The 20,335-nt window shown below is 30.5% G+C and overlaps 1 non-coding gene across 1 annotated transcript; it reads right to left on the bottom strand.

Annotated features, from left to right (window-relative positions):
* Positions 1-19,543: 19,543 nt before the first annotated feature.
* LOC149518462 (small nucleolar RNA R71) lies at positions 19,544-19,650 on the bottom strand. The gene has a single exon (XR_016343402.1). It is a non-coding gene; the product is annotated as a small nucleolar RNA R71 (small nucleolar RNA).
* Positions 19,651-20,335: the final 685 nt, after the last annotated feature.

Genomic DNA, 20,335 nt, shown 5'->3' with positions numbered 1-20,335 from the left:
GATTTTACATATACATAGTCACACCCAAACTCTATTTAAATGTTAGAGAGTCAAAGTAGTCTCTTTATATTTGAAAACTCAATTTCTAAATTCATATTTTATCCTCATTTGCATACATCTCATTTTTTATATTAATGTGTACATTCGTAATGCATATATAGGTTTGTTCTAATTATTGATGTTGAATATTAATTATATTATTTTTTTATTTTTTACTCCTTAAAAAATTTTTAAAAATTAAATTTAAGTAAATAAAATTAAAATAGCATTTCATAAAATATAATTATTGGTACTCTGCCTAGATGTTGGAGAGTCATCAATGATTATCATTTACAAAGAGTATTATTTTATTATTTTTGAAGGAATGTTACAATAAATCTTAGATGGAAAGACTATCATTGAATTTTGCTTTTATGTCACGAAATTTAAAGGTATTTCTTTAATCTAAAATTTTCATAATATTTCTAAATAAAAGATTTCTTTAAATTAATTTTCTTTCTAAAAATAAAGGGAATTATAATTAAATTTCATATGAAAAACCATTTTCATCCAAAATTACAAATAGTGCATGATTAATTTATACCAATTTTGTGATCGTTGTGGGGGTGCTAATCCTTTCTCTCATGTACCTGACCACTAAACTTGATCTTATTATCGTAGACCAAAATCATCTTTTTAATAAAGTTTTAAACTTGTTTTATTATTTTATTAAAAAGGTAAAATTTTTGGGTGACCAATCACACCCTAAAAAAGATTGGTGGCAATTCCTCATATTTTTTCATGATCTTAAATTTTTATATCTAATAATCGAGTCTCTAGACTGATACGTTATGATAGCTTGGCAACTCCTCTGGGGATCTTTTAAGAGTCAGGCCAAATTTTTTTTTAAGTATACGCTATTAAAAATTTTGGATTTAATTGGTTTTATTTAATTTTTAATTTAATTCCCTTTATTTTAATTTTTCAAAAAAATACATAAGTTAATAAATAAAATAAATTGCATGTTAGTTATTGCTTTGTTTTAATTTTGTGCTTATGATTTATTTGTATTATTTTGATTAATATGTCACTTTGCACACCTTTGCATATTCACTAACATGCATGAGCTCTAGATCAGGCTCCATCCTTATTAAGCGAAAGTGAAGTGGCTACGCCTTTGTGAGGTGATAACCTTTGCATTTGTTAGTGAAACACTTCCACTCATATCAAACTATTTCCATTTGAAGCCTATAATAGGTGAGAATTGGTGTGCCTTATTAGTCTGTAGTGGATAATGATGTAAGGTTGATTTGGAAACTTTTAGATGAATAAATCTTAACCCAACATATTATGAGCCATAGGAAGCCTATCTAGGGTAGAGCCATGCCACCTTTTAGAAAATTACCAAAGGTTAGGACATTGTATGTATTCTATTATTTTTGTTGTATAATATGATTGTTTTGTTATTGTTATTATTATTATTTGTTTGTTTGGATCTTTCATTTCTTTTATTTGTATAACATTTACTTTTGTTGCATACATCATATAGATATTACATTTTAAGAGGGTTATTTGTTTTAGGTCAATCAACAGTAAAAGAAGCACTCATGAAGTCATTAGTAGCATTAGCCTCAAGGAAGAATTATTTGAAAGTCAAAAGCCAATCATAAAGCACAAAAAAAAAAAGATTATTTAGGGATTAGTGCATGTGGATTGGAGTTAGAATGATGTAGCTAAATTGGAAACTATATGGCAACAATAGGGAGTACAAAAGAATGAGTATTTTTTGAAGGACTGATGAGGCAACGCTCATGTTAGTGAAGATTGATGAGTCACTAGTTTGGGATGCAATATAGTTTTAGAATCCATCTTATCGTTGTTTTATGCTTAACCAACAAGACTTAGCCCCTATAATTGAAGAATATTCATATTTACTCTGGATAGAGCCTGCCAATTAAGATAAGTTTTTTGAAAGAGCAAATGACCACCAAATATAGAAAGAAGTTAGCCAAGATTATCAAATAAGGGTCAATGAGATAGATAAGCATAAAAAAGAAAAGAATGGGGTTGAGACCATTCCATCAACCTTTCTATTAGAGTATATAAAAAAGTATCTTGATACTAATTAGGCATTGGATTTGTTTGCTTTGGCTGTGTATGGGTTGATGATATTCCCCAAAGTATTAGGACATGTAGACTCATCAATGGTTGACTTTTTCAAGCAATTGGATAAAAGTACAAATCTTTCACTAACTATTTTAACAGAGACCATTAGATCACTTAATTTGTATCAGAAGAAGGGTGAGGGGCAATTCATAGGATGTGCTCAAGTGCTTTATGTTTAGCTTAGAAGTCACTTTTAGGGAAAAGAAAAAATTTCATTTCAGCCTTTCTTTATTCATTGTGTTCCCATCAAGAAGTTTGTCACTAAAAAATGGTGGAGGGATAAAACAAAAAGTCAATGGAGGTCATTCTTTTTAAAGCTTACTAGTAAGGATGTAACATGAAAGACACCTTGGATGCTTCCCACAGTCATTTTGTACAGTTGTGGAAATGAGTCATGGGTATCATTATTAGAGATATAAGGGGCAATGAGTTATGCACCTCTCATAGTTCAAAGGCAAAATGACTCCCATCAATTCCTCTCTGCAAGTCATGGACTTAGTTCACTTTAGTTTGACTATGTGGCACCTGATTATATGAAAAGGTCTGAGAGGTCATCAAGGAGTGGAAGTTGATTAATCAGATATACAAAGTCAGATATGTAGATAATGTTATGAAAAAGGGTTTTGCATGGAAAATGAAGAGACTCAATGAAGTTAAGCCCTTACTAGTAATGTTTCAAATCAGTTGCTCACTCATACTTCAGAGCTAGTATTGTTAGCTCTTGAGATCACTTAGCAAGAGTTCTAGATAGAAAGAATGAAAATAAAAAAAGAGAATATGACAATGATAGATCAGGTTAACCAGTTGAGGTATAATTTGATGATGGAAAATGATGGATTACAGAAGTTGACTAAGGAGCAAAAGGTGTTGAAAAGAGATTTGCAAGATCTTTGCCAAGAAAATAAGAGATTGAGGATAAACATTGGACCTTCAAGGGGATCCAAGAAGGATATGGAAGGACTAAAAAAGATGGTGGAGTATTAGAATAGTAGAGCTCAAGAAAATAAGGAAGTTATCTTTGCACTCACTGAAGAACATCAAAAGTGCAAAGATAAACTTTCTAAAGTCTCTACAAAGGTAGCCAAGTGACTAGAGGAAAACGAGAAACTAAGGGTCAAACTGAAAGGAGAACAAAATAGGAGTTCTAATTTGCAAAAGGAGAAAAAGCTTTAGAACAGGAGTTGATGAGCTTGGAAATCCAATTAGTCAACAATCAAAACCACATAGATAAAATTTTGACTGAATGGCAAGAGAGAGAGGATTATTGGGCCCATACTTGTAATATAAAAGTGGAAGCTCAGGAAATGAGGAGAGCGAAAAGCTTAGGAAAGTAATAGTATATAGAGCACTTAACTTCTCAAATCTATAAGGCGGTGCAAAAAGCCAATGAAATGGTGGAGAGAGCTAAAGAACTTAAGCGAGAGGTCATATTGACTCAACATTGTAGTCAGCGATTATTGAGTTTCTTATGTGAAGCTAGGGAGCAGTATGCTCAAATTAGGTGTTTTTATGGTTTTAATGCAAGAATGATTGGTTGATGTCTAGAGATTTCTATGGTTAATGGATGTTTTTTTTTACTTAGATTGATCCAAAGCAATACTTATTTTGCATTACATTACATTCATTGCAAACATGTAAATTAATAAAAGAAAACTAATAATAATAATAATAATAATAATAATAATAATAATAATAATAATAATAATAATAATAATAATAATAATAATATTGATAATAACAACAATAATGATTATACCATTCATTTTAATTCATGATTAATAAAATGCAGTTTAAAGATAGTGAAGCTAAAGAAGTTAGCTCAAACAGTTTTGCACAAGTATAATACCCACTCTAATTCTCGAGTTATGGAAGAAGAGAAGTAAGCTAGGTTTGAGAGGGTCAAGAAAGCACAAGAAAAGATAAGAGAGAGAGTAATGGAAATACAGTTGAATATTAAGGAACAGATGTTCGAGTTAAGAAAATTATTAACTAGCTCCTTAAAAGGCAAATAAGTTGCTAGCATATAGAGATTAAGAGAGTGTGAATTACATGATAGGGTTGAAGGGCATTCTCTAAAAGACTATACTGCCTTCAAGAATACAATTCAGGTTTTGATTGACATAGATCCTGAGAACTTTAAAGAACTGATTAGTGGTCTTGATGATAGATAATGGTGGAGTCAGTGATCAATAATGCTAAAGTTGAGGTGTTAAGAGGGAAACTTTTGTTTCTATAAGTTTGAGTGTCATCTTAAGAATACTATTAGGAACGTGAATTTTTGGTCATGTTTAAGTGTTTGTGTTACATGAATAAATCTTGTGCATCATAGTGTTCCATAGATTTATATTGCTATTTATGAATTTGTATTGTGCATCATAAGTGTGCATCAAAATTTCTTTTAAATTTTGGACTTTTAGGTTTTCTTTGAAACAAAAAATAGTAAAAAGGGAAAAATTATTAGATTTGAATAAAGCCTCACATAGTTAAGTCCTAAGGTTATATAAAGAGCAATGCTAAAACAAAAAGCAAAAAAGAAAAAAAAAAGAAAATAAGGGAAAAAAAGTTTTGAGTCTCAAAATAGTTGGTGATCACTATTAAAAAATTTTCAAATACCTAAACACTTTTTCTTAAGCCTTTTAGTTGATTCCAATTAGCAGTCATAACACTTCAAAAGCCATAACATTAAATTCATGAATCTTGTCCTCACCTGATAATGTTATGATTAAGGGGTAATATTATTTTTCAATGTAATTAACAATGAAACATCTATTTAAAAAAGGAAGAAATAAATTTGGATTCCTAGAAGATCAGGCAAGCATAACATTTTTAAAAAATTTAGATGTAGCAATTTGATATGTAAATGTTACACTGTAGTTCCAAAAATTTTTCAAAATCAAAGCCAACTCAAGTCTTGTAAAATGATCTTAGATTTACCAACCTTTCAACTTTTTACCCTAAAATTACCTACTCCATATGTCTTGAGGGCATGTTGATAAAAAAAGAAAGACCTTATTGCTGTTAGGACAACGTGAGTTATAATCAACCCATTCATTTTATTTTTGGTAAAGTGATATAAACCATTTGATACCTTAAATGGGTTTATTCTATATAACTCTTTCTCATTCATTTCATATAACTCTTTTCTTATAATAGCTTTCATTAAGGATGGTTTATTAAAATGGGGCTTCTTTCATGAAATGCATTACTGGCAAAATGAATTTAGATATGAGTTATGGGGGGTATGTAAAAATAACAAAAAAAAAGAAAAAAAAAAGAAAAAGGAAAAGAAAAATGGTTATGACATCATGCACTTAAAAAGTTAAATCAAGCTAAATAAAGTCCTGACAAATTCAAAGTTTTAGAAAAGAAACAAGGAAAAACCAAACATGAAAAGCCAAGTGAAAGGCCTAAGAAAGACTAGATAAAAAATGAAAAAAATTTTGAAATGAAAACTTTTCTTTAAGTTTATTTTTCCAAAGGGAATTGAAAAAAACTTTTCTTTAAGTTCATTTTTCCAAAGGGAATTACTCTTCAATTTAAGTGATCATGCTTGAATGACAAGTGGCCATCTTTCATCATCTTTTCATTGATGTGAAAATTTATCCTTTGCTATCCCTTTGAGCTTGATAAATATTCTTTCAAAATAAATCCTAACTAAGGATCACCATCCATATTGAAGGGCAAAAAAGGATGCATTTAGGGTTAAGAATGGTGATATCCAAATGGAATCCCTTATGATAGGGCAAAGGCCCAATATAAAAAAAACATTTCCAAAATGTTTTAAATCCACTTAGTAAAAGAAAAGAAATTGAAGAAAATGAGGAAAAAGGAAAGAACAAAGAACAAAGGAAAAGAAAAAAAAGAAAAAGAAGAAAAGAAATGAATAGATGGAAAGCACAAAAAAATGAAAGGGGATGTACTTTAGTGTATGTTTCAAATGAAAAATGGTCTTTAGTTTTAGTTACCCTTATACACTTATTTTTATCTTGTCTATCCCATTTTTTTGAAAGCCCCAAACCTTGGCTTACGTTACATCTTATGAAAAATCCATATTGGATTGAGCATGGATGCTTAAAAATTAAAGAGCTTTTCTTGAAAAAAATGGCCTTAAAACCCATAAACCTTTTGGTCCTTTTTTATTACTTAATTTTTTGTTTGGACCACTAATCCCTTTTGATTAGGTTTGAAAATTTTAAGTGCATGGTGTGATAATCAATAAAAAAATAAAAAAAAGGGAAAAATAGAAAAATAAATGTGGCTTAGGGTGAAAGCCCTAAAAAAGGCTGTCTAAAGCAAATTTTGAAAGCCATTCTTGATATTAGATAAGGTGGATGCTAAACAACAATAAATCAGACCTTTTTGAAAGATCCAAAATATCACAGTGCCAAACATTTGAGAAAGGTTAATTTGAAAATCTCAACCTTGTTCCATTCCTAAATAACTTTTCAAAATCTCAACCCTTTGTAGCTAACCTTGATGCATATAAAAATGTCACATATAGAGGCTAAAGAAAGTGTTTAACATGTTTGATTTTCAAGGGATTCATTTTTTGGAAAACTATGTTTCATTTATGATCTTGCTTAGAAAAACTATATGCCTCTTTTATCCCTTTTAGGTGGAGAAACCTTTTTGAATAAACAAAAACCTCTATATATTAAATGATTCAATCCATTTGAAAAGAAAATTTTTACCTTTTTCATTTATGATAGGGATCGCCAATTCTTAAGAACTTAAGCCTAATTTATCTAGCACTCAAGAAAATTTAAGCCTAGTATAGCTGGCACCATTGAAGTTTTAAGCCCAGTCTAACTAGCACAATTGAAGTTTTAAGCCTAATTTAGTTCGCATTCATGAAAAAATTTAAGCCTAGTTTAGCCAGCATACAATGAAAACTTGAGTCCAATTTATCTGGCACTCAAAAAAATTTAAGCCCAGTTTAGCTGATATCGATGAAAGATTTAAGTTCAATTTAGCTGACACTTATGAAAAGATTGAAGCCCAATTTATCTGGCACTTAAAAAATTTTAAGCCTAGTCTTACTAGCATTGATGAAAGATTTAAGCCTAGTTTAGCTAGCACTCATGAAAAGATTTAAGCCTAGCTTAGTTAGCACTAAAGGAAATTTAAGCCTTGTTTAGCTAGCATCCCATGAAAAGATTTAAGCCCAGATTAGTTGGCACCCAGATTTTAAACCCACTATTAACTGGCACCAATGAAAATTTAAGCCCAATTTAGTTGGCATCTAATGAAAGATTTAAGCTCAGATTACTTAGCCCAATAAAGTTTTAAGCCTAGATTACCTAGTCCAATAAAGTTTTAAGCCCAAATTACCTAGAACTCATGAAAAATTTAAGCCTAGTTTATCTAGTACTCAGAAAAATTTAAGCTTAGTCGAGCTGGTACCAATGAAAATTAAGCCCAGTTTAGTTGACACCTCATGAAAAGATTTAAGCTTAGTTTGACTGGCATCAATGAAAGATTTAAACCTAGTTTATTTGACACATCATGAAAAGATTTAAGTTTAGTTTAATTGGCACTAATGAAAATTAAGCCTAATTTAGCTAACACCTCATGAAAAGATTTAAGTCCAGTTTAATTAGCATCCAAAGAAAGATTTAAACCTAGTTTATCTAGCATTTCATGAAAAAATTTAAGTCTAGTATTCACTAGCACTAATGTAATTTTAAGCTCATTTTATCTAGTATCTCATGAAAAGATTTAAACCCAGTTTGTCTAGCACCAATGGAAATTTAAGCCCAGCTTATCTAGTACCTCATGAAAAGATATAAGCCTAGTTTAGTTGGCACTTAATGAAAATTTTAAGCTCAATTAGCTTGCACTAAGGAAAATTTAAGCTAGCTTAAGTAGCACCAGTGAAAATTTCATCTTGATCATTCTTTATATCTGGCTTATGATATTGTCTTGATCGTTCTTTATTTTTGACTTGCGATATTATCCTAGTCATTCGTTATACTTGACTTATGGTGTAGTCTCGATTGTCTGTTATTTTTTACTTCCAGTGTTGTCTCGATCATTCATTATTTCTAGCTTGTGGTGTTGTCCCGGTCATCTTTTATTTTTGTCTTATGGTATTGTCCTAGTCATTCATTATTTATTTCTTACTTAGGGTCTTGTCTTGGTCGTTCTTTATTTTTGACTTGTGATTTTATCTTGGTCGTCATTTATTTTTGACTTATGGTGTTATGCCGATCATTCTTCAACAAAAAAATGAAAAACAAAAATAAAAACAAAAGAACAAAACAAGGAAAAAAAACAAAAAATAAAGCAAGAAAAAAAAACAAAAAAACAAAAGCAAAAAAAAATTCCCTTAGAAAGTAATATCAAGATAAAATTGTTATATGTCTTTACATTACTCTTGATCTTCAGAAATATACAAAAAAAGGCAACAATAAATACCTAATTTTGTCCAGTTACTTTGTAATCTGGGTTTGTTCTTGCAATTAGGCCCGATCTTCATTTTTCAAGCCCAATATATGATCTACTTCTAAATGCTCTATATAAGGCCAAAAATGGCCTGATAAAAAGCACAATCGTAAAAGTCCATTAATGGCCATAATAATAATAAGTATATAAGCATATAAAATTATAAAATTAAAACTTAAAACTTAAAACTTAAAACTTAGAACTTAAAATTTAAAAATTTAAAATTGAAATTGAAAAATTGGAAAATAAACAAATAAAAAGAAACCAAATAAATAAATATAAATTTAAAAATATATAATAATGTATATAATAATATAATAAAAATAAAACAATAAAAAATTAATAATTAATAATTAAAAAAATAAATTAAAAAAAAAGTTTAGCCTAAATAAATTATAAAGGAAGCCCATAATATATGTACAAAAAAAAAATGACGTGAAAGCTAGAAGCGTGTTCGGTTGGTAACGTGGAGAAGGAAAGGGGGCATGAACGTGGGATGCATGAGGCAGAAAACTAAACAAGCAGGACGTGGAAATGAATGGGTGAAAAGAAAAAGTAAGGAGAGGAAACAGAAACTGGCAGTAACAAAAACAAAAAAGGAATAACGTGGGGAGGACTACATGAGGAAACTGCAGCAATGTGGGAGGAACGAAACTACCAAAAAAAAAAAACAAAAACTGGGGCCAGCGAAAATAGAGGGGAGAAAGCAGCGCAAATGGCAGAAAAGAAAAAACTGGAGGAGGTAGGAAAAAAGGGAAGAAACTGGCAGTAAGGACAAGGTGGAGAGTGAGGGTAGTTGAAAAGAAATGAGGAAGTAGTTTTGAAAAACTGGTGAGAAGAGGAAGAAAACAAAAGCTGCAGCAGGCAAAAATGGAAGAAGCGTGAAATAAAAGAAAAAAGTCAGTAGCAGCACAAGCAGTAACAGGGAGGAAAGCCAAAAAGTGGAGGGCAGCAGGCAAGCAAAATAAAAACTGCTGTAAAAGAATAGGGCGTGAAAACCGAAACAAGCTGGGCAAAAAACTGGACAGCAGCAGTGGAAAAACAAGAGAAGGAGCCGGAAACAGAAGACAAATTGAAAAGAAAATGCGAAAAACAAAGGAGCAGAACAGGAACTATAGGAAATTGAGCAAAAAAAAAGAAGCAAAGAAAAGAAAACAGTAAGTTCAGCTTTCCTGCATTTTCAGGTTTACTTCTACTTTGTTATTTTTCTTTGCATGTAATACTTATACGGTTCTACTATAATCCACAGCAAATGGAGGCTGTAATGTTTTAGGGTTTATTAGTTGGATATACAATGGAAAAGCTTTAGGGGCTTTTTTTTTTTTAAAAAAAAAAGAGTTCAGTCCACAGTCTTTAGGAAATTTTGTTTTCTCCATTTGACAGATTGCATGATGCATTTGCCTGAGTTCATATAAGAGGGGAAAGTTTGAATATTGTTCCCTTAGGCAGCTTAGGAATGAAAATTGAACAAACTCACTAGTTCTCCTAGGATTGATTGATCTTTCAATGTCATCCCCGTGTTAGGAAGTATTTAGATTAGGTTAACATTAACATGAAATTAATCAGGTCTTGTTTTTTTTATTATTTGCGATATTCATCCTTTGTCTTCATGTTTTTTGAACGCAAGGCTGTATGTTCATTTCGATGATTATGCAATTTTCATATTTTCATTTACTGTTTATATAGTTGATCTTTCGTATATTTCAGGTTTATACCAAAAGAAATAAAAATAGAACAAATAATAATAGTAATAATAAATAAAGATATACGTTATAAAAAAGTGTTTTGAATTCTTTGCCGGATGTTGGAGGGAGCTCAAAATCATTTTAAAATAATAATAATAATAATAATAATAATAATAATAATAATAATAATAATAATATAGCAAAAAATAAATAATAGTTCTGCCTAAGTGTTGGGGAATTATTAAATAATAAAAATAAAATAATAAAAGATTAATAAATCTTAATAATAATAAAATTTTTAATGAAAAGGAAAATAAGTAAAAAAAAATATATAAATTAATTTTTAGAAATTATGAAATACAAGCCTACTCTAAAAGTCTGCCTAGATGTTAGAGATTTTTAAAGATATTCGTAAATTCCTAAAATCGAAACCTAATTAAAACTTTAGAATAAAACCTTAAACCTTAGGTAAAATCTGAAATCTTAGGTAAAGTCTGAAACCTTGGGTGAAACCCTAAACCCTAAACCCTAAACCCTAGCTAAAATCTTAAACCCTAAATGAAATCCCAAAATCCTAGGTGAAACCCTAAACTTTAGGTCAAGTCCGAAATCTTAATCCATCCAAAATCCCAAAATTTTTAAGGATTTATATGAAAACTTTTTTATCAAATAATCTGTTCCTAAACATTACCTACATGATGGAGTATTTACGAAATTTTATTTTATTAAGAATTTTCATATATTTTCATAACTTAAAACAAAACTTTTAAAGAATAAAGAACTAATAACCAATAAAACAGGATTTTACATATAAATAGTCCCACCCAAACTTTGCCTAGATGTTAGAGAGTCCAAGTGATCTCTTTATATTTGAAAACCTGATTTCTAAATTCATGTTTTATCCTTATTTGCATACATCTCATTTTTCATATTAATATGTACATTGATAATGCATATATAAGTTTGTTCTAATTATTGATGTTCAATATTAATTATATTACTTTTCACTTTTTAGTGCTTAAAAAGTTCTTAAAAATTAATTTTAAGTAAAAGAAATTAGAATAGTATTCCATGAAATATAATTGTTGGTAATCTGTCTAAATATTGCAAAGGTATCAATGATTAACATTTACAAAGAGTGTTATTTTATTATTTTTGAATGAATGTTATGATAAATCTTAGATGGAAAGATTATCTTTGAATTCTACCTTTATGTTGAGAAATTTGAAGGTATTTTTTTAATCTAAAATTTTTATAATATTCCTAAATAAAGATTTCTTTAAATTAATTTTCATTCTAAAAATAGAGGGAATTATAATCAAATTTCATATAAGAAACCATTTTCATCTAGAATTACAAATAGCATATAATTAATTGGCACCAATTTTGTGGGCATTGTGGGGGTGCTAATTTTTTCACACACAACCAACTTTCGAACCCGATCTAGTTGTCTGAAACCAAAAATATTTTTTTAATAAAGTTTTAAACCTATTTTATTTTTTTATTAAAAAGATAAAATTTTTAGATGGCCAATCACATCATAAAAAAAATTGGTGGCGACTCCCTAATTTTTTTTATGATCTTAAATTTTTACATATAACAACTGAGTCTTTATACCGATACATTATGACACTTTCCAATCCATGAAAAGCTAAGAGCATGGGTGAATAAGAAAGGAAGATCACAAACAAATTAACAAGAGGTAAACGTGGCAACAACAACTTCCTCATGAACCCGAAACAATGTAAATAGAAACTACCATCAACAACTGAACGTGCATGGACATAAAACACTAAAAATTGGATACAAAGTTCATGCCAAAGAGAAAGAAGAAAAAAATAATGCATGCAACATGTTAATGCATAAAAACGAAACTAGAAGAGGAAAATAAGAGCATGTGACAACAAGAAGAACAAAGTTTCAATGATAAAAAAGAAAAAACAAACCTTTGCTATAAAACCTCTCGGTCTTTTTTTTTTTTTTTTGCTTCCCTGTTGCCTATTTGCTTTTCATTACTGCTCAAAAAATTTTTATTTTTCTTTTCTGGTTCTTGTCCTTGGTGTTGTTGAATCCTGTTACTGCCATAGCCCTTCTTCTTGTTTCTACCTAGTTTTAGCTATCACTGGCGTGTCCTACTGTGCGTGAAGACCCCTCACTTGTCTTTTGTTTTTTGTTTCTTTTCCCTCTTTTTTTGTTGTCATGCATGTTTTTTCATTCTTTTTTGGTTCTAGTTTTTTCTGCTACTCTTTTCCTATTGCTTGCTCCTATCTTCTCTTTGTTTGCAATTTCTTCTTCACTGTTTCTAGCTTCAACTTTTGGTTTTCATTTTTTTACTATTATCTTTTTAGCCCACTACCACTTGCCTTTTCTTTGCACTCTTTTGCTATTTCTTTACTTATTTTTTCTAGCTTGTTCTACTTCTTTGTGGTGCATGTTTGCTACCTATGTTTTTGCTTTCAATTACTTTCTTGCTTATAGTTTTCTTTTTTTTTTTTCATCTACCCGTTGCTATATTTTTGCCTGCCATGTTTTTACTTCAAGTTTTTTCTTTCTGAACCACCACCCCCATCTATTTCCTCTTTTTTTTTACTTCTTAACTACTGCGAGTTTTTCCCCTTCTGCTTCAGTTTTTTGTTGCCTGTCGTTGCCAAACCTCCATGCAATCTCCTTGTTCTTATGCATTTTCTTTCATTTTTTTTAGCCTTCCTTCACATTCCATGGCATGGCTTTTCATCAATTTTCCTTACTTTCACATGTCCATGTGTAAGCCACTTTCATGCATATGTTTTATTTTATTTTGCATGGCTTTACCTCTAAATGAGGCTAACTGAATGGCCTATTTTGGCCATATTTTGGGCTATAAAAAAAAGCCTTTCGATTTGGATTAAGCTTTATTTGTTAAGTTTATGGTTTCAATTGGGCTTTTTAAGTTTCTTTTTATTATTGCTATTTTTATTTTGTTTAAGGCCAAGTTATTTTTATTTATTTTTATATTTATATTTATATTTATTATTATTACTTTTTATATTTTTATATTTTTATTATATTTATTATTTTTTTACTTAATGGTCAATAATGGTCCATTAATGGATTTTTAAAAGGAATCATTAATCGACCCTTTTATTGGGCCTTTTATCGAGTCACTTTGGGTATTATTCGAGCCAATGCAATGGGCTTCACCATGAGTCCACATTAAGCCTCATCCTTAAGCATTTAAAAATGAATCATGTTATGGGCTTGAAAATTGATGATCAAGGCCAAATTACAAAGACAAATCCAGATTAAAATAACAAAATGTCCTAAACAAAATTAGCTGTCTCCAACTTTTTTTTTTTTGGTTTTGTAGGTTGTAAAAGGTATTTTATGGAACTTTACAAAAAGGTAGCAATCTATGAGGCTTTAACAATGACATCTATAATAATAAAGGGAATTTCCTTCACCTTTCACACTTAATTTCTTTGTTGTTTCACATTGAGGACAATGTGTATTTTAAGTTTTAGGGTACAAATGAAATTTGTTCAAAATTTTCCAAAATTTTCATGCAATTGTGCTTAAAATGCTTTTGCTTTAAGTCATTACTTTGCTTTCCTTAGTGGATTTTTCATAATCCAATGATAGAAATATGATTGCATTTGATTATAGCATAAGGAAAAGAATGAATGTCGTGCAAAGCATGAGAGGAATTTTTGAGTAGGTTGCTTGATGATTGCAAGATTTCATTTGTGAGTATATCTTTTGATAATTGAATTACATGTTATTTAGTGCATACTTATGTGATCATGAAATTTTTTACATTTATCTTTAAAGTAGTGTTCATGTTCTGGAATTTGTTTGATCATCTATTGAGGTGAAATCCTAGGCAACATTGAACTAAGGACATGATTTAGGCTATCGTTAGATCATTTGAGTCTTTAAAGCTAACCTTGATCATATTTTTCACAATCACCCCTTTAGAGCTTGATACTATCCTTTTTTTATTATGCAACCACATTAATGAGCCTAGCCCTTGGATTCTATTTTACCTATCTTTTATCTTACCCTTTATGCATAGTTTTTATGCATCATGCATGACAATTCTATTTTTGAACATTTCTTGATATTTGATAAAGCTAAATATAGTTAGAATATATTGATAATCAGTACTTATTCTAAGCTTCCAACGATCAATCCCTGAGGAAACAATACTCTACTTTATCATTTTATTACTTGAATGGCCTATGCACTTATAGTCCTGATCAAGTTTTTAGGACACTTGCCTAGGACTAAGAAGCTAGTCTTTAGTCTAATATCATCCATCGATAAGCTCTATAGTAGATTAGCTCATCAAAATTCCATAGCTTTTACTGTAGATAGGTTAGTGTAGATAGCTTTAGTATAAATAGTTATTAATTTCTTATTTAGGTTTTATTTTACTTCTTATGTGGGAATTCAACTTTTATATGGCAACTGAGCACCATAAAGACCTAACTAGACCATTTTCTGTTGATGATTACTGAGTATAATGGTCATGTGATGAAAAGAATGCTAAAAGATAGGCAATCTTTAAAGCTTTATCCACATAATTAGGCTCTCTAACAAATGAGATAGAGGTCAATAAAACTAAAAGTGATCCTAAGCCTAATCTAGTCCATCAATTTCCAACCTAATATTCTAATGGTAAAGTGCATGGTGGAATTTACAATAGTATTGGTTTACCCTTGACCAACAAACCCAATCTTACTCAAACACCTACACTAGTCAAACTTAGAACAGTAATCCTAAGCACATTTTAGGATACTAGCTTGAGGCAATCCTTTAGTTTACCACCTAAGTACACCTCTACTTATCCTATTGAGCCTTCATTTCCATAATAACCTCACCACCCTAATATTCTCCACTATCATTATCATTCCTTTAAATGCCATATTATGTTCCACCATAATAATATTTTTCTTCATCACAATACCATTCATCTTCATATCACTTTTCATCTACATTATATTCACTACCATCTCTCCAACAAGAGAAAAAGACATCCCTTAAGGATAAATTCCTCCAAACTCAAGAGGCATTTAGTAGGAATCTTGTGCAATTTGGTCAAAATGCACATAGATAAATACTTACCTTCAAGATTCCTTGCCTAGTACTATAAAGTCAAAACTTAGTTGGGTAGATAAAGAGGAATGCACATTAAAGGATGATTTGGGGAAAAGGGGTGTAATATGGTTTTATGATGATTATATGGAGCCCATTGTGGTAAGGATGCCACATTTTGTTAAAGTTGTAGATGAAGGGATTGTGGAAATAGAGGACCAGTTTATCGCTAGAGAGGTTGATGATTACGGATCATATAGGGGAGTTAAGAAAGAAGATAGCATTTAAGAACAAGTTGATGTTCATATTCCATTCATGTCATTTCCCAAATTCATTAAAGACCACTTACTTAATTATGTGGAAATGGATGAGAAGGATAAATGTGTTGATAAGGCAAAGTTATTAGATTAATCACTTAAGCCTTTAAACACATTTTTTGTTAAATCTAATAGTGAGCTTAAAGATGAGAAGGAACTCATTAGCAAAGAATTTATTTATCTAGTTGCCTATCTATTCCATAATCTTATGCCCGAAGCTTTAGACACCATATTCTTTAAGCTTCCTCAAGAAAGACCATCCATGAAGGAAAAAGCAAACAAAAAGGCTTTTAGAAAGGATAGATAAATTTCTTACACCAAACTATAAGAAGGTCATAGCGAGAGTCATATTCAAGAAGAATTTAAGCCTTATAGTATAACCATGCCATTTCCATTATTCTTTGAAAATCCATTGTTTGATGAGTTGGAAATGCATGTGCTTGAAAACCCATTTTTCAAAAATAGTAATTGGGGCCATTTGACTTCACCACTAGACATAACCCTCGTTAATCTTACACCTATACCATTTTTGGAGGATTTGTCCATCTTAGAGCCTAAACCCATACTTTTCTTGGTGGTACCTAATTCATTGGTATTAAAGCCAATGAGCACCTCTATTAGGTTAGATTACAATATGCTTAGACTATTCATAAAGGTGGGATACAAATCAACCCTTGAGCACCTAAGTCATTTAGAGATTATCATTACATAATTGGTGTAAAAAAAAATGGGTAAATGGAGGAACAAAATGTAAAGTGAATTTTTAAAACCAATGAATGTGAAGCTATTACCTTTAATTGGGAGGCAATCCAAGTTTTACATTTCATGTTTTGTTCATTTACTTATTCTTTTTGTTTTGCTTATATTTCTATATACATATTGATGTTTTTTTTTAAGTATTTTCTTTTTTTTGTAATTGAATAAAAGCTTGAAAACTAGGAGCACAAGGTTTAGCAATACACTTCATGCATTTGGCCACCATGTTTCCAATGATGATAGAGGACTTCCCTTGTTCCTTTCTTATGCTTTATTTCTTTTTGCTTACACATTGATGACAATATGTTCTTTAAGTTTGGGGGTATGGGAATATTGCTCAAAATTTTTGCAAACTTTTTCAAAATTTCCTTGAGTTTTGCTTTGAAATTAGGCTTGACTTGTTGTATCTTAAATCATTAATATAATTTCTTTGATTAGTTCTTCATGAAGCCACTGATAGGTAGAGATTGAGAATGAATATAACTTTATGAAAAGATTCAATATTGTGTGAAAAATGAGACGATGATCAAGTTTAATGAAATTTTTAGTATGAGTTTTCATTTGTGAGTTAATACTTTAATCATTGAATTGCATTTTTTATCTAGTGCATGATTATATGAGTATGAGATTTTTTTTTTATTGATCTTTAAAGTTGTGTTTCATGTTCTAGAATTTGTTTTGATCATCTCTTAAGATTAAATCCTAGATGAAAAATGATTAGAGAAATGATATAGGCCTCTTTGTATTAATTGAGCCTTTCAAGCTAAACTTGATCGAATTCTTCCATTGCACCCATTTTGAGCATAATGATACCTTTCTTTATCATTAAACCACATTATATACCCAAGCCATTGTTCTTATATTCTCTACCTTTTGGTCCTTTACCCAACATTCATTAAGGCATTTATGCATCATCTTTGAGCTATGCATTATTAGGGAAGAAAGGTAGAACTTGAAAAAAAAAATGAAAAGAAGAGAAAACAAAAGAATGAAAAAGAAAATTAGTGATAGAAGCCTAAAATATAGTGTTTTTACATGCTAAAAGTGGTGCTAAATTTTAAATTTTGGTTGATTTTTGGTATTTCTCATGTTGTTTTCATGATTGAAGGGTTTCTAGCTCATGTACTCCTTTTTTATGCAATCCATGCATGCAAGGAGCATTTTTTACCTTATCTCGAAAGCCTATAGCCAAACGAGATTGGCCTAAATTCATCCAATCATGTGACAAAGCAAGTGTTTGAAGTGCATAAGGACACTCCCTTGACAATCGGCTAAGATATTTGCAAGAGAGGATAATGCAAGTTTGAAAGAGTTTGTAACTTTAAGGATTCCATCACCTTATCCTATTCAGCCACACCAATCTTAAGGAGAGTTTCATTACAAGTTTAAGGGCACAAGGACTCTATCATACGACTATTTCAAATCCAAGAAGAAGATAATGATCAATTGAAAACTTTCAAGCCTAGAAAAACATTAAGTGATTAAGCCAAGGATGTTTGTGTTGGGAAAGGATTCTTTCATTGATCTTTTTGAAGATTTTCAAGCTACATCTTTAAGAGTTTGGATAAGAATCAATCACTTCACTTTGAAACCCATCATAGCCAAACCAAGAGTGCAAATTTAATCAAGTTTGCATTAAGCAATGATCAAAGGCCAAGATTACTTTCTAAACATCCCATTCAGCCAAGCATTCTCAAGAAGAAAGAGTCCCATTCGATCATGCCTCATTTGAAGATCAAGATAGCCTACATCTATTAGTATTTGAATTTAAATCAAAATCGTGTAAAGTTATCCCTTTTGGCTGAATCCCTCATTTAAATAGGGAGGTCATTCACCTCATTTCATCATCCTATCCCTTATCTGATTATTCTCTTCTCTCTTTAGTTCTTTAGTTCTTTCTTTTTACTATGAGTTATTGGCTTAGGTGACAAATTTGCTAATAACCAAAGTTTTTGTTCTTTAAATTATTTCTTTTCAATTAAAGAAGTATTTTTGCAAGATCTTTTCTTTCATTATTCTAGTTTCAAATATTGTTTTTACTTTCTTATTTTTAGCAAAGCATTCTCTTTATTTTACAAGTTTGATTCAAGCATTCCTATTTTTCTTTACAAGTTTTGGTGTATACATTGTTTCCACCTATTGCTTTTCTTTCAATGCAATCATTATTTCAAGTTCTTAACAAGCATTCAACAATCTATATTTTTTTTTATTTTTAAGTTTGTAATTATTTCTTTTAGATCATGTTTTGGGTCTTGTCTTTAGCTTACCAAGTGACAATTGGTTAAATGAGATCTAAGCCTACATTGCTTTTTCAATATTTTGTTTATTTAGATTTGCAATGAAACCTAAGTTTTTATCTATTTAGATATAGGATTGTAAGATCTTGCCATTGGTACTTGAATAACAACCCAACATTTACAACCTATAATCCATTGAGAGATGATACTAAAATACTTCCATTATTATTTACTTGATCTGTACACTTGTAGGCTATATGAAAAGCAATAATCAAGTTTTTTGCACCGTTGCTGGGGAATTATTGGTGTTCTCAACATCAATAAGGATTTCTTAAACTCTTATAATCTAAACCTTTTTTCTTTATTTACTTTTATGTTTCTATTTTTATTTGTATGCGAATATCCAAAAGTGTTGACTTATCTTCAATTGATCTAGAAATTGAAAGAACCATAGAAGAAGAATAAAAGAGTAATCAACACCACTTGTACCAACACCAATGGCTAATGTAAATAATGAGGGGCAAAAAACCTTAAGAGACTATGTAATTCCTAATTTAGATGGTTTTCAACCATTCATTAAAGGCCAGCTATTCAAACAATTAACTTTGAGATCAAGCTTTCAATAATACAAATGGTCCAAACTTTTGTGCAGTTTGGAAGGCTACCAAGCAATAATCCTAATCTTTAACTTTCTAATTTTCTTGAATTATATGATACTTTTTGCTATAATGGTGTTTTTGACAAAGCTATTAGACTAAGACTTTTTTTTTCTCTTAGGGATAAGACAAAAAGTTGGTTAACATCATTACCACTTGACTCAATCACAACATGGGATGATTTGGTGCAAAAGTTTTTGGCAAAGTTTTTCCCACTAGCTAAAACAACAAAGCTAAGGAATGAGATCACCACATTTCTCTAAGCAGATGGTGAAACACTATATGATGCATGGGGAAGATTCAAAGATTTATTAAGGAAGTACCCATATCATGAATTACCTTAAAGATTGCAAATGCAAATTTTTTATAATGGTTTCAGACCACCCATGAGAACCACTTTAGACTCATCTATTAGAGGGGTAATTATGAGCAAAACTTCTGAGGAAGCAAATGATCTAATCGAAGAGATGGATGCCAATAACTACCAGTGGGGCATGGAGAAAAAAGTAAGTAAAAAGTCTATTGGTTTATTTAAGATAGATGTTATCACCTCCATTAATTCCCAGTTAACCACCCTAACCAAAAAGATGCAGCTTTAGGAGCCCAACCCCAAACCAACCGTGTGAATGCAATCCAAAACCCTTTTGTGTCATGTGATATATGTGAAGGACCCCATTTTAATGGAAAATGTTAGCTTGAGAAAGCAACTATTCAATTTGTTCAACATCATAAGTTACCCATCCTTGAGACCCTAGTGCACCAACAATCTACCTTACAAGATCAAGGCAAATCCATTAAAAACATTGAATTTCAAGTTACCACACTGGCTAAAGATCTCTTCAAGCAACAAGATAAGGTAATAGCTATAACTTTGAGGAGTGGAAAAACTCTACCCGATGAAGCACCTACTCAAAAAGTGACCCCCAAGTTGCCAAAAGTAAGTGTAAAAAGTATCAAACATTTTTCAAAAGCTCCCTCAAGGTTGAAGGATTCAAAAATTCCATTTCTTCAAAGATTCCAGT

The sequence above is a fragment of the Durio zibethinus genome, chromosome 6 (assembly GCF_047325235.1).
Source record: "Durio zibethinus cultivar Kanyao isolate XHJ-2024 chromosome 6, ASM4732523v1, whole genome shotgun sequence".
Taxonomy (NCBI): Eukaryota; Viridiplantae; Streptophyta; class Magnoliopsida; order Malvales; family Malvaceae; genus Durio; species Durio zibethinus.
The sequence above is the reverse complement of the archived record's forward strand: the minus strand, read 5'-3'. Positions and strand labels throughout refer to the sequence as shown.